Source organism: Prionailurus viverrinus, chromosome X, assembly GCF_022837055.1.
Source record: "Prionailurus viverrinus isolate Anna chromosome X, UM_Priviv_1.0, whole genome shotgun sequence".
Taxonomy (NCBI): Eukaryota; Metazoa; Chordata; class Mammalia; order Carnivora; family Felidae; genus Prionailurus; species Prionailurus viverrinus.
This window is the reverse complement of record NC_062579.1, coordinates 2,971,926-2,984,812: the sequence shown is the minus strand read 5'-3', so window position 1 is coordinate 2,984,812 and position 12,887 is coordinate 2,971,926. Positions and strand designations below refer to the sequence as shown.

The 12,887-nt window shown below is 42.7% G+C and overlaps 1 long non-coding RNA gene across 1 annotated transcript in view; it reads left to right on the top strand.

Moving 5' to 3' along the window:
• LOC125157113 (uncharacterized) overlaps positions 1–12,887 on the top strand; it is a 360,229-nt gene that overhangs the window by 155,313 nt on the left and 192,029 nt on the right. The gene's annotated exons all lie outside the window — the stretch shown is intronic.

Below are 12,887 nucleotides of genomic sequence, written 5' to 3'. Positions count from 1 at the left end.
CTCATTCCTGATGATCCTATCGCTGTTCATTGAGCAGATATAAATTCAGACATTACAGTCGAGTAGCAAAATTGTAATCTCTCAGCTGAATGAAAGCATCCTCTCAACCCCAGCCTGATATTGAGTAGACTCAGCCTGCCTCAGCTTGCCACACAGGGGCAGTGAGTTAGGGTCTCCTACATTACTGGTTCCAGCTTTTACCTTACCCCCCATTGTCCATCACTCTGGCCTTCTCAGACCTCATCACGTCCATAGGCTCTTCTTTCTACCGGGAGAGACCCCCTGTTTGTTCTCACTCCTTCCTTCTGCCTCAGCCAGTTGATCCCTTGCTAGGATAAAAGTCCCAACTGTCCCCCTGGAACTTCCTTTCTTCTTATGAGTAGGTGCCATTGTTTCTTGGATCTTAACTTTTTTTTCTTCTTGGTTCACTGACATATTTTGTGATAGCTAATCCCTGGTTAAGAAGGGTTGCATGGGGGCACTTGGGGTGCCTGGGTGGCGCAGTCGGTTAAGCGTCCGACTTCAGCCAGGTCACGATCTCGCGGTCCGTGAGTTCGAGCCCCGCGTCGGGCTCTGGGCTGATGGCTCAGAGCCTGGAGCCTGTTTCCGATTCTGTGTCTCCCTCTCTCTCTGCCCCTCCCCCGTTCATGCTCTGTCTCTCTCTGTCCCAAAAATAAATAAACGTTGAAAAAAAAATTAAAAAAAAAGAAGGGTTGCATGGGGGCACCTGAGTGGCTCAGCCGGTTGAGTGTCAGCTGAGCCAGTTCAGCTCAGATCATGACCTCACGGTTTGTGAGTTTGAGGCCCTCATTGGGCTTTCCACTGTCAGTGGGAAGCCCACTTCGGATCCCCTGTCTCCCTCTCTCTCTGCCTCTCCCCTCTCTCTATCTCTCAAAAATAAATAAACATTTCAAAAAAAAAAAAAAAAAAAAGGTTTGCAAGGGTGATAAATTATCTGTGTTCTTGCAAGTCTGAAATTTCTTGTTTTTACACTTCATCACTAGTTTGCATAAATATTAGGTTTTTAGTCAGAACTTTGAAGACATTACTCCTTGTTTTTAATATGCCATATTAGATCATCACTTCTAGAATTTCTCATAGAAGTGCAGGATGATGATCATTTTATTCAATCTCTTCAGTACTGCATGGGCCCCTTCAATTCTGGGAAACTTTAGAAAATTACTTCTTTGAAATATTCTCCTATTTTCTCTGTTATTTGTTAGGAATTTCTATTAGTTTCATCTTCTGGATTGATCTTACCATTTTGGCTATCATGTTTTTAATTTTCCAGCATTCTCCTGTTTTCTGATTTTAAAAAACGTGTTTCTTTCTTATGGGAAGGATTTTGATTTTTTGTTTTGGATGCAATGTCTTCTAAATGTGTTTCAGCATGTTAATTTGATATTTTTCTGTTTAATACACCCCCCCCCCCATTTATCCCCATTTCTGTTGTGTCCAGTGTTTCTGTTGATCTTAGTGTTTCTGTTTCACAATCCAGGCTTTCCTTAAATGCTTCATGATTCTTCCTCAACCCCTTATGCAATAGAAAGGAGGTTGAAGGCTCCATGCCTTGAAGAGACTTACTGGCTGGCAGGCCTTGATTTGGGTTCGTAGGTGTTCCAGTGCTAGAGTTTTGATACTTTTCCTAGCTGATCAAATTCTTTGTTTATTCAATTTTGTTGGAGGAGAACTCTCTCTCTCTTACCTCAGAAATGGATATGTTTGGCTACATACTGCTCTGACCATAAAGTGTGTGTGTGTGTATGTGTGTGTGTGGTATATGTGAGAGGGAAAAGGTGAGTGTGTGCACAAGTGTGTGTGCGTGTGTGCACGTGCAAGCATATGTGCACATATATACACGTATGAGAGAATGTGTGTGCACATGTGAGAGTACGTGCATGTTCTTATTCTACTGTTCTGCCTACAGACCTTCCCAGTCTGTACAGAACATTCCAGCGTTCCTGCTTTTCCCTGCTTCTGGACTTGCCATCTTCAGCTGCACTGTAGCATCCCTGTTGGGACTGTCCTCACTGCTATGGCTGTGGCTCACCTGTCTCCTGCATTATCATGCCATCTACAGATGTCAGCTCTGTCTTCTACCTTGTCTGTGTGGCTAAATGTACTGTCTATATTTAGAGCAGTGGTTCTTAACCAGGGGCAGTGGTGCCCTAGGGGATACTTGACAGTGTCTGGAGAGATTTTTGGATTGTTCTAATTGAGGGTGAGGGGAAGGTGCTCCTGGCATGTCGTGGGTGGAGGTCAGGGGTGCTGCTATACGTCCCGAAAGGCACAGGTCAGCCCCACGATGTAGAATTACCCAGCCCCAGCTGTCAGTGGTGCTGTGCTGGGAGAAACCCTCGTCTAGAATCTTGTTGAAATTGCACATCTGTTAATAACTTCATGCCATAAAATTTTTGTTGTCATGGATTTGTTATTTTAATCACTCATTTACCATCAAGTTAAAAAGCCTTAAGAGAGAGATGATATAAAATATGTGCTAAGTGTGCACTCTTGAACTGGAAGCCTATGAGCTATGTTGTTAATTATTCTTGTTTATATTTCTAAAAAGAGGCTCAGAGTTCCCAAAGATTACAAGTAATATAGTGGCTTTGTCTTAAATATATTTAATGGACCAAGAAAGACTTGGTAAATTGCTGTTTTCCATTCCTTATTTCCATTCTCGTTCTTCTTACTCACATGGTATAAGGCTGAGACTTTTTGTGTATATCAGTATGGAAAACGACAGTGTGAAGTATGTCAGATAGAAAACTCACTTGAAATGCATTGTAGCCAGGCCACCCAAGGGGAAAAAAGTACCTTTGCAAAAATATACTTATTCCAAACAACATTTCGCGTATTTTTTTCATTTCCATGAAGAAATTTGAACACGATCACATAGCATTTGTAATTGGAGGCATTTGACCTGTAATTTCCTTTTTTTATTTAACTGCCAAGCTGTATATTTTTTTCATTCCATGTTACTCCACAGAGATCAACTTAGCCCTACATTTTTCACGCGCACTAAGCTCTTGCTCCATTGTACATTCAGGGCTCAGAATGATACAACCGCAAGCAAAGTGGAGTTCTGAGAGCCTCGTTGTCACAGTTGCTGGAAGGGGAATTCCCTCTGTGATGTCTCCTGTTTGGAACATCTGTTTCATGTTTCTCTGGCATTTGGCAAGATAACATAATAAGGTGGCAGGAGGCAGGAAAAATATGCCGCAATAAAAACGTCCTAAAAAGACACTTAGTTCTATTTATTGCTTCACAGAACATGGCTGAAGGCAGGAAGAGAAGTTAAGATTAGTGTCGATGCGGAAGGTCAGAGCAGGACAGTAAGACTGGTTTACTTACTGCTGTTTGAATTTGGTTTTGTGCCATGGACGGCGTGAAGTGTGGTAAGACGGCACACTTGTAGTTTGTTTGAAGTTTTCACTGTACCACGAAGTGGTTAACGAACGGAGAGGGGGTGCCTGGGTGGCTCCGTCGGTTGAGCGCCCGACTTGGCTCAGGTCATGATCTGCCGGTTCAGGAGTTTGAGCCCCACCTTGGGCTCGGCTGCCGTCAGCCTGTCAGCGCAGAGCCTGCTTCAGATCCTCTGTCCCTCTCTCTCTCCCCCTCCCCAGCTTGTGCTCTCCCCCACAAAATAAATATTAAAAAAAGAAGAAGAAGAAGAAGAAGAACAACAACAACAACACAACAACAACAACAACAACAACAACAACAACAACACAGAGGGAAGGAGTCCAGACCAGGAGCTTTGTTTCTGTGGCAGGTCAATTTCTGCATTTCTGCCTCTGGGTCCCAGAAGTGAAGTCGAGGCCCACAGTCAGTTGACTCTTTGTCACCGTGGTGGGTATACGTCCAGAGGTATGGCCATACGCTCATCACTGGGAGGAGAGAGACAAAGCAGGTATCCACTCTAAGACTCGCTGACAGGCATGAATGATTATTATTTTTCCAGGTTTCCTGAGATACCATTAACATGTAACACTGTGTAAGTGTAAGGTGTACAAACTTAAATTGATTTGATGCACTTACGTGTTGCAGTCTGATAACCCCCGTAGTGTTAACAAACATCTCCATCGTTACCATTTCTTGTTGGTGCTGAGAACTTTTAAGACCTACTCTCTTGGCAAGTATAGTTAACTTTGGTAACAGTGCCCAACAGGCCTAAGTTAAAAAGAACCATCATAAATTAAAATGTCCAGAAATGATAGGTATGTTTTAACTAGTCAGCTTGGGTCGTTTGAGCAAAGCTGAGGCAGGTTTGCTGATCACTCACAGTGAGGGCACTCTGGGTGAGTGCTTTGGAAGAAAACTAGGTCTTCAGGGGGAAAAGTGTCACTGCCATAGGTAGGAAATGGTGCACAAAAATGCATAGCAACAGAGCACCTTGATTTTCTGATTTTTCTGAGACAAACTGTGGCTTTTTCAGTTATGAAAGAAGCCTCTTCCAGAATATCTGGACCTGGAAATGTGAAACTGGTTATGAAGTCTCCTCTGGCTTACATTTCACAAAGAACGAGCCTGAGATGCAGGGTTATGTACATGCAGTGGGTCCGAGTCACCACGGAGGAACCCTGAATGTATGAAACCCAAATCTTTTATAATGACCAGTAAGCTAGTCTGCCCAGACTTTGCTCCACAGGGAAACCCAATCTTTGTCTTCTGATGCTGTTCACGGTGCAACACCCTTGAGCAGAGAGTCCAGAACAAAAGCTGTCAGTGCTGATGCTGGCAGGATGTGCCGAAATTTGAGAGAGACCCATGCAGAACTGTGTCCCATTCCAATTTGCTTGTTGGCACACTTGTGGTTTGTTTGAAGTTTTCACTGTTCCACAAAGTGGTTAACGAACAATTTTCTGTGTGTTTCATTGCATGCATTTCTCTGTGGTGTATACTCGGGGATGGAGATTCTGAGTTCCATGTGCACACATTTTCTTCAGCTTTGCTAGATAATGCCGCTTATCCTCCAAGGTAGTTGTAACGTTTTGTCTTCCTGCCAATGGGATATGAAAAGTCCGTTTATTCACAGTTGCTGAAAATGCAAAGCAACCAACCTATTTTTCAGTAGGTGAATAGGTACGTAAACTGGTTCATCGACACAATGGAATATTATTCAGCGATACAAAGAAATGAGCTACGAAGCCAGAAAAGACACAGAGGGAGCTTCAGTGCATATTGCGAAGTGAAAGCTGATCTGAAAAGACGGCGTGACTCCAACTGCCTGACATTCTGCAAAAGGCAAAACTACAGAGACATTAAAAAGTCAGTAGTTGCCAGGGGTGGGGCGGGGGAAGGGATGGATAGGTGGATCGCAGAGCAATGTCAGGGCAGCAAAACTATTCTGTGTGATATTATAATGGTGAATATGTGACACCGCATTTGTCAAAACTCATAGAATGTACACCACAAAGAGTGAACTCTAATGTAAACTACGAAATTTCATTAAGGGGAGTCTGGGTGACTCAGTCGGTTAATCATCTGACTTCAGCTCAGGTCATGATCTGGCAGTTTGTGTCTTTGAGCCCGTGTGGGGCTCTGTGCTGATAGCTCCCTGGAGCCTGCTTCAGATTCTGTGTCTCCCTCTCTCTGTCTGCCCCTCCCTTGCTTGTGCTCTGTCTCTCTCTGTCTCTCAAAAATAAAAATAAACATTAAAAAAAAATTAAAAACAAAAACCAATTCCCTTGGTCAGCCTCAGAGGGACATCTAGCTTGCTTACGGTGTTGGGCTTCTACCCCTGCATTCCAGGGGGGCTTTGTGCATTCACCGAGGTAAGTATGCAGAAGTCCTCAGCCCTGTGACTGGTGCATAGTAAAGCTTTAGAATGCCTACCATTATTGTTAGATTTCTGTTGATCATTCTCCTCCTCCTCTTCTTCCTGTGTTGTCTTTTCACAGTGAATTCTAGTGCCTCGCCTATCCCATAACAGGAATGAACAAATGAAGGTGGTTTGAAATCTGTCTGTCCTCTTATGTACAGAGAATAAAACCAAGGAGAACACACATACGTTTCTCAGTGGGTCTCTCCTCCATCACTCGGTTTACACCCTGCTCCTTTCTATGATGCCTGGGTTGATTGTACCTGGAGGCATGTCCCACGGGCTAACAATAAGACAATTATAATTATTCACCTAAACCTTCTTACCCTGAGGGGGATGGAGACGGCAAAGGATATCTGGAGAAGCAGTGTCTCCTGGGTAGCCCCTGTGAGGACTGGAGGAGGGTCGGGTAGAAAGCCATGCTATTCCTCTCAGGAGCTCTCCAGTGAGACGATGCTTCTCCAGCCCTCTGTGCTGAAGGAACGGGATTTACTTGTTGGTTTTCTTTTTCACTTTCCAATCCACCTCATGACCTCCCCTCCAAGACTGATAACATTTGGACTGGTGTGCACACTGTTCAAGGAGACAAGAACGCATGATGGGATGTTGTGACAATGTCCATTCCTCTAAAATACTCTAAACATTTACTGCCACTTTCTATGTTTGCCTCATCGTGGCCTGGGAAAAAACATTTGTGGGCAGCTTTTAGACCAGACTCTGAGTAGCAGTGTGCTGAATGGCGAACATAATCACCAAGTCCTGGCTATTCTTTGACCTAGTTCACTGATGTGATGACCTAGAATGTTTATGCACCCACCTGTTCATACAACGAACACTTATCGACAACTCACTATATTACTATCATTGCGATTGTATAAGCTTGGAGACAGAATGAACAATTCTGAAGAAAAATCCGGGCTTTGGTGACCTTTAGTGCCAAGCTCTGCAGGAGAGAGTTTATAAAGTATTATATGAAGTTCAAGGTGAGAGTGACCACAGCATTGTCGTTCAGCAAATGTGGAGGGTCCACTCTGTGCTAAGCACCACGGGGACGAGACGCTGCTGTGGTCTCTGCTGTGAGGGAATTTAACTTCTAATGGGGTCAGTGGGTTGAGGGTGGGTCTGTCCCTGAGGGCAGAACTGGGTAAGTTCTGTAAATACTGAGAGCTGCGGTTACATAGAGCATTGAAGGTTTCTGCCACGTTACTAACGTGGAGAATGGAGATGTTTGATCTGCTATCTCAGAGATAACAAGGGAGATGTCAGCCCCAATGCCAAATGGGCCGGGGACAGTAGGGAGAGATTCTGGACCCCAGGAAAGAATGGCACTGGAAGGAGAAGATGGCAAGTACACAGTATGTTTTGGAAATGGATGGAGTGCCCGTGTGGCCAGAATTGGGTAAATGGCAGTACGGAGCATGGTGTTGGGAAGTGGGATGGGCTGATACTCTGGGTTCAGATGTGGGTGAGCCTGAAAGCCGTGGGCTGTGTTGTACCATCCACGACAGCCAGACCTGGTTCTTGAGCATATGAAGTGAGAGCGACAAGGGTGCTGATGCCCAGGCTGTTGTGTCTTCCAAGAGGATGGTGAGGGCCAGCAGGAAGGCGGAGGAGGTGATGAGGAAGAACTGGCAGGGCCCCCCTGGGAGAGGACTTTCCCGGTGTTCTCCAGTTTGAAGAACAGCTTCTCAAGAATGCAGCTGGCAGACCAGACGTTCGGGGACAGATTTTGAATAGAAGCGATGGTACCGATGGGCACTTGGGAATGGGTCAGTGACTCAGTAGAGCAGTGGCACTGCTGGCCGTGGTGTTACAGTCCTGCCCTGTCATTCATAAGAGCTGTGCTGCAAAAAGCAAGGAGGGCAGTGCTGATCAGCTGTAGGCTGGAGACCCATAGCAGCCTAAGTCCTCAATGTGAAATCACAGGACTTTATACATGGGCACCACCTGAGACCCTCTTCCAACAATAAACAGGGAGGAAGAGTCTGCTGATACCCTAGGAGGCAAGGGCAGACCTTGAAACATTTGGGTGACACCAAGCAAATGCTCCTGTGCGTCTGAAACAGCTTTCCTTAACCCTTTTCCTGCTTCTCTTAACCCTCCTCACACCTCTGCTTATACTCACCTCGTTAGTTAAACTCTTTGAAGTTACCCCTTCAAATATGTCTCTCTCCTGCTGCTATCCTGACCACAGCCTTAGCCTGCTCAGCAGTCAGTCTGGCTTGCTCTGCATGAGATCACAATGCTTTTAAATGACATCCCCTGCTTTTATTTTATGTTATTTATTTTATTTTTTAATTGCTCCTCGGCCTTTTGGCTAAGATCAAGTGTATTTTATTTTTTTCCAAGAAATACCAATCTAGCACTCCTAACTTTATTTATGTATTTATTTTTTAATTGACATCCAAGTCCGTTAGCATATAGTGCAATAATGATTTCAGGAGTAGATTCCTCAATGCCCCTTACCCATTTAGCCCATCCCCCACCCCCCATCCATCAACACTCAGTTTGTTCTCTATATTTAAGAGTCTCCTTTGTTTTGTCCCTCTCCTTGTTTTTATATTATTTTTGCTTCTCTTCCCTTATGTTCACCTGTTTTGTATCTTAATGTCCTCATATGAGTGAAATCATATATTTGTCTTTCTCTGTCTAAATTCACTTAGCATAATACCCTCTAGTTCCATCCACATAGTTGCAAATAGCACAATTTCATTTTTTTGATTGCTGAGTAATACTCCATTGTGTGTGTGTGTGTGTGTGTGTGTGTGTGTGTGTACACAGACACATACATACACATACATACCACATCTTCTTTATCCGTTCATCTATCAATGGACATTTGGGCTCTTTCCATACTTTGGCTATCGTTGATAGTGCTGTTCTGAACATTGGGGTGCATGTGGCCCTTCGAAACAGCACACCTGTATCCTTTGGGTAAATAGTAGTGCAATTGCTGGGTTGTAGGGTAGTTCTATTTTTAATTTTTTGAGGGACGTCCATACTGTTTTCCAGAGTGGCTGCACCAGCTTGCGTTCCCACCAACAATGCAAAAGAGATCCTCTTTCTCCGCATCCTCGCCAACACCTGTTTTTGCCTGAGTTGTTAATGTTAGCCGTTCTGACAGGTGTGAGGTGGTATCTCATTGTGGTTTTTATTTGTATTTCCCTGATGATGAGTGATGTGGAGCATTTTTTCATGTGTCGGTTGGCCATCTGGATGTCTTCTTTGGAGAAGTGTCTGTTCGTGTCTTTGCCCATTTCTTCACTGGATTATTTGTTTTTTGTGTGTTGAGTTGTATAAGTTCTTTTTTTTAAATGTTTGTTTGTTTATTTTTGAGAGAGAGAGAACACAAGCAGGGGAGGGCAGAGAGAGAGACACAGAATGTGAAACAGGCTCCAGGCTCTGAGCTGTCAGCACAGAGCCCAACGTGGGGCTTGAACTCACAAGCCATGAGATCATGACCTAAGTCAAAGTCAGCTGCTAAACTGATCAAGCCATCCAGGCAGCCCCATTAAGTTCTTTATAGATTTTGGATACTGACCCTTTATCTGATATGTCATTTGCAAATATCTTCTCCCATTCCATTAGCTGCCTTTTAGTTTTGCTGATTGTTTCCTTTTCTGTGCAGAAGCTTTTTATTTTGATGATGTCCCAATAGTCCATTTTTACTTTGGTTTCCCTTGCCTCCAGAGATGTATTGAATAAGAAGTTGCTGTGGCCGAGGTGAAAGAGGTTTTTGCATGCTTTCTCCTCTAGAATTTGGATGACTTCCTGTCTTACGTTTAGGTCTTTCATCCATTTTGAGTTTATTTTTGTGTGTGGGGTAAGAAAGTGGTCCAGGTTCATTGTTCTGCATGTCGCTGTCCAGTTTTCCCAGCACCACTTGCTGAAGAGACTGTCTTTGTTCCACTGAATATTCTTTCCTTCTTTGTCAAAGATAAGTTGGCCATACACTTGTGGGTCCTTTTCTGGGTTGTCTATTCTGTTACATTGATATATGTGTCTGTTTTTGTGCCAGTACCATGCTGTCTTGATGATTACAGCGTTGTAATACAGTTTGAAGTCCAGGATTGTGATGCCTCCAGCTTTGGGTTTCTTTTTTCAGAACTCCTTTGGCTATTTGGGTTTTTTTCTGGTTCCACACAAATTTTAGGATTGTTTGTTCTAGCTCTGTGAAGAATGCTGGTATTATTTTGATAGGGATTACATTGACTATGTAGATTGCTTTGGGTAGTATTGACATTTTAACAATATTTGTTCTTCCTATCCAGGAGCATGGAATATTTTTCCATTTTTTTTGTGTGTCTTCTTCAATTTCTTTCATAAGCTTTCCATAGTTTTCAGTGTGAAGATTTTTTACCTCTTTGGTTAGGTTTATTTCTAGGTATTTTATGGTTTGGGGTGTAATTTTAAATGGGATCAATTCCTTGATTTCTCTTTCTGTCGCTTCATTGTTGGTGTATACGAATGCAATCGATTTCTGTGCACTGATTTTATATCCTGTGACTTTGCTGAATTCATGGATCAGTTTTAGCAGTTTTTTTGTGGGATCTTTTGGGTTTTCCATATAGAGTATCATGTCATCTGTGAAGAGTGAAAGTTTGACTTCCTGCTTGCTGATTTGGATGCCTTTTATTCCTTTGTGTTGTCTTATTGCTGAGGTTAAAACTTCCAATACTGTGGTGAATAACAGTGGCGAGAGTCTGTTATCCCTGTCTTGTTCTTGACCTCAGGGGGCAAACTCTCTCTTTTTCCTCATTGGGGATGATGTTAGGGTGGGTCTTTCGTATATGGCTTTTATGATCTCGAAGTATGATCCTTCTATCTCTACTTTCTTAAGAGTTTTTATCAAGAAACAATGCTATATTTTGTCAAATGCTTTCTCTGCATCTATTGAGAGGATCATATGGTTCTTGTCTTTTCTTTTATTGATGTGATGTATCACATTGATTGTTTTGCAGATGTTGAACCAGGCCTGCATCCCAGGTTTAAATCCCACTTGGTCGTGGTGAATAATTCTTTTAATGTATTGTTGGATCTGATTGGCTGGTATCTTGTTGAGGATTTTTGCATCCATGTTCATCAGGGAAATTGGTCTGTAGTTCTCCTTTTTAGTGTGGTCTTTGTCTGGTTTTGGAATCAAGGTAATGCTGGCTTCATAGAAAGAATTTGGAAGTTTTCCTTCCATTTCTATTTTTTAGAACAGCTTCAAGAGAATAGGTGTTATTTGGTAAATGTTTGGTAGAATTCCCCTGGAAAGCCATCTGGTCTTGGACTCTTGTTTTTTGGGAGATTTTTGATTACTAATTTGATTTCTTTACTGATTATGGGTCTGTTCAAATTTTCTATTTCTTTTTTTTTCTTTTTTCCTGTTTCAGTTTTGGTAGTGTATATGTTTCTAGGAATTTGTCCATTTCTTCCAGATTGCCCGATTTATTGGTGTATAATTGCTCATAATATTCTCTTATTTTTGTTTGTATTTCTGCAGTATTGATTGTGATCTCTCCTCTTTCATTCTTGATTTTATTTATTTGGGTCCTTTCCTTTTTCTTTTTGATCAAACTGGCTAGGAGTTTATCAATTTTTTAAATTCTTTCAAAGAACCAGCTCCTTGTTTCATTGATCTGTTGTACTGGTGTTTTTTCATTTTGTTTTGTTTTGTTTTTTTCTGATAGCATTGATTTCTGCTCTCATCTTTATTATTTCCTGCCTTCTGCTGGTTTGGGGTTTTATTTGCTGTTATTTTTCCAGGTCTTTAATTTTATTTATTTATTTATTTTTGAGAGCGAGAGAGAGAGAGAGAGAGAGACAGACAGACAGACAGACAGACACAGAACATGAGCAGGGGAGGAGCAGAGAGAGAGGGAGACACAGAATCTGAAGCAGGCTCCAGGCTCTGAGCTGTCAACACAGAGCCCAACGTGGGTCTTAAACCCACAAACTATGAGATCATGAGGTGAGCTGAAATCAGATGCTTAATTGACTGAATCACCAGGTGCACCTTTCCAGCTCTTCAAGGGGTAAGGTTAGGTGGTGCGTCTGAGACCTTTCTTCCTTCTCTAGGAAGGCCTGGATTGCTATATACTTCCCTGTTATGACCACCTTTGTTATGTCCCAAAGGTTTCAGGCTGTTGTGACATCACCTGCTTTTAAAGGTGAGTAAAGGAGGACTCATTATCATGGTTGAGAAGGACTTTTGAGGAAGGTAGGAGGGAGTCCAGGCAGGTATGATCTTGTAGCCCTGGTAAAAGTGAGCTAGAAGAGGTTTGAACACTAAGGTAAAGAAGTGATCCTATTAGAATAGGTATCTAAGCCCCAGCACTTATGTGGCCTTTCTTGTGTCAGGCACTGTTGTAAGTAGTTTACATGTTTACACTCCTTAAATCTCCATGAGATAGGTGACAGTACTATGCCCATATTACTGAGAGAACTGAAAAACAACAGAGAGGTTGTATGGCTGCCCAAGATCACATAGGTAGGCAGTGGCAGAGCAGGAGTTTAAATCGCTGTTTATTCTGGCGTCCCATTGCTCAATTTAAGCGACATTAAACTTCTTGGCAGAAAATGTCTAATATTGGGGCGCCTGGGTGGCTCAGTCGGTTGAGTGTACGACTTCAGCTCAGGTGATGATCTCATGGCTCGTGAGTTTGAGCCCCGCGTCGGGCTTTGTGCTGACGGCTCAGAGCCTAGGGCCTGCTTCAGATTCTGTGTCTCCCTCTCTCTCTGCCCCTAACCCACTCACATTCTGTCTCTGCCTCTCTCAAAAATAAATAAACATTAAAAAAAAAAAGAAAATGGTGTAATATTCATCAAGTATAATTTTTTTAATAGGAAAAGAAATGATAGGGAATGGTAGGGCAGAATGAAAGTTTAAGAGTGAGAACAGAAAATTTTGGAGGAATTTGAATTAAAACTGCATTTATCATTTCTGGTTAGTTCCTGAGTGTTATGCAACATCTTCACAAGTAGAACAGGACCTTGACCTCTAAAAAATAAGAGCTTATAGAGTTTAACCAGGATACGGGTGTTTTATTGACCTACTGGGACTTCACTCGGAAGGAAT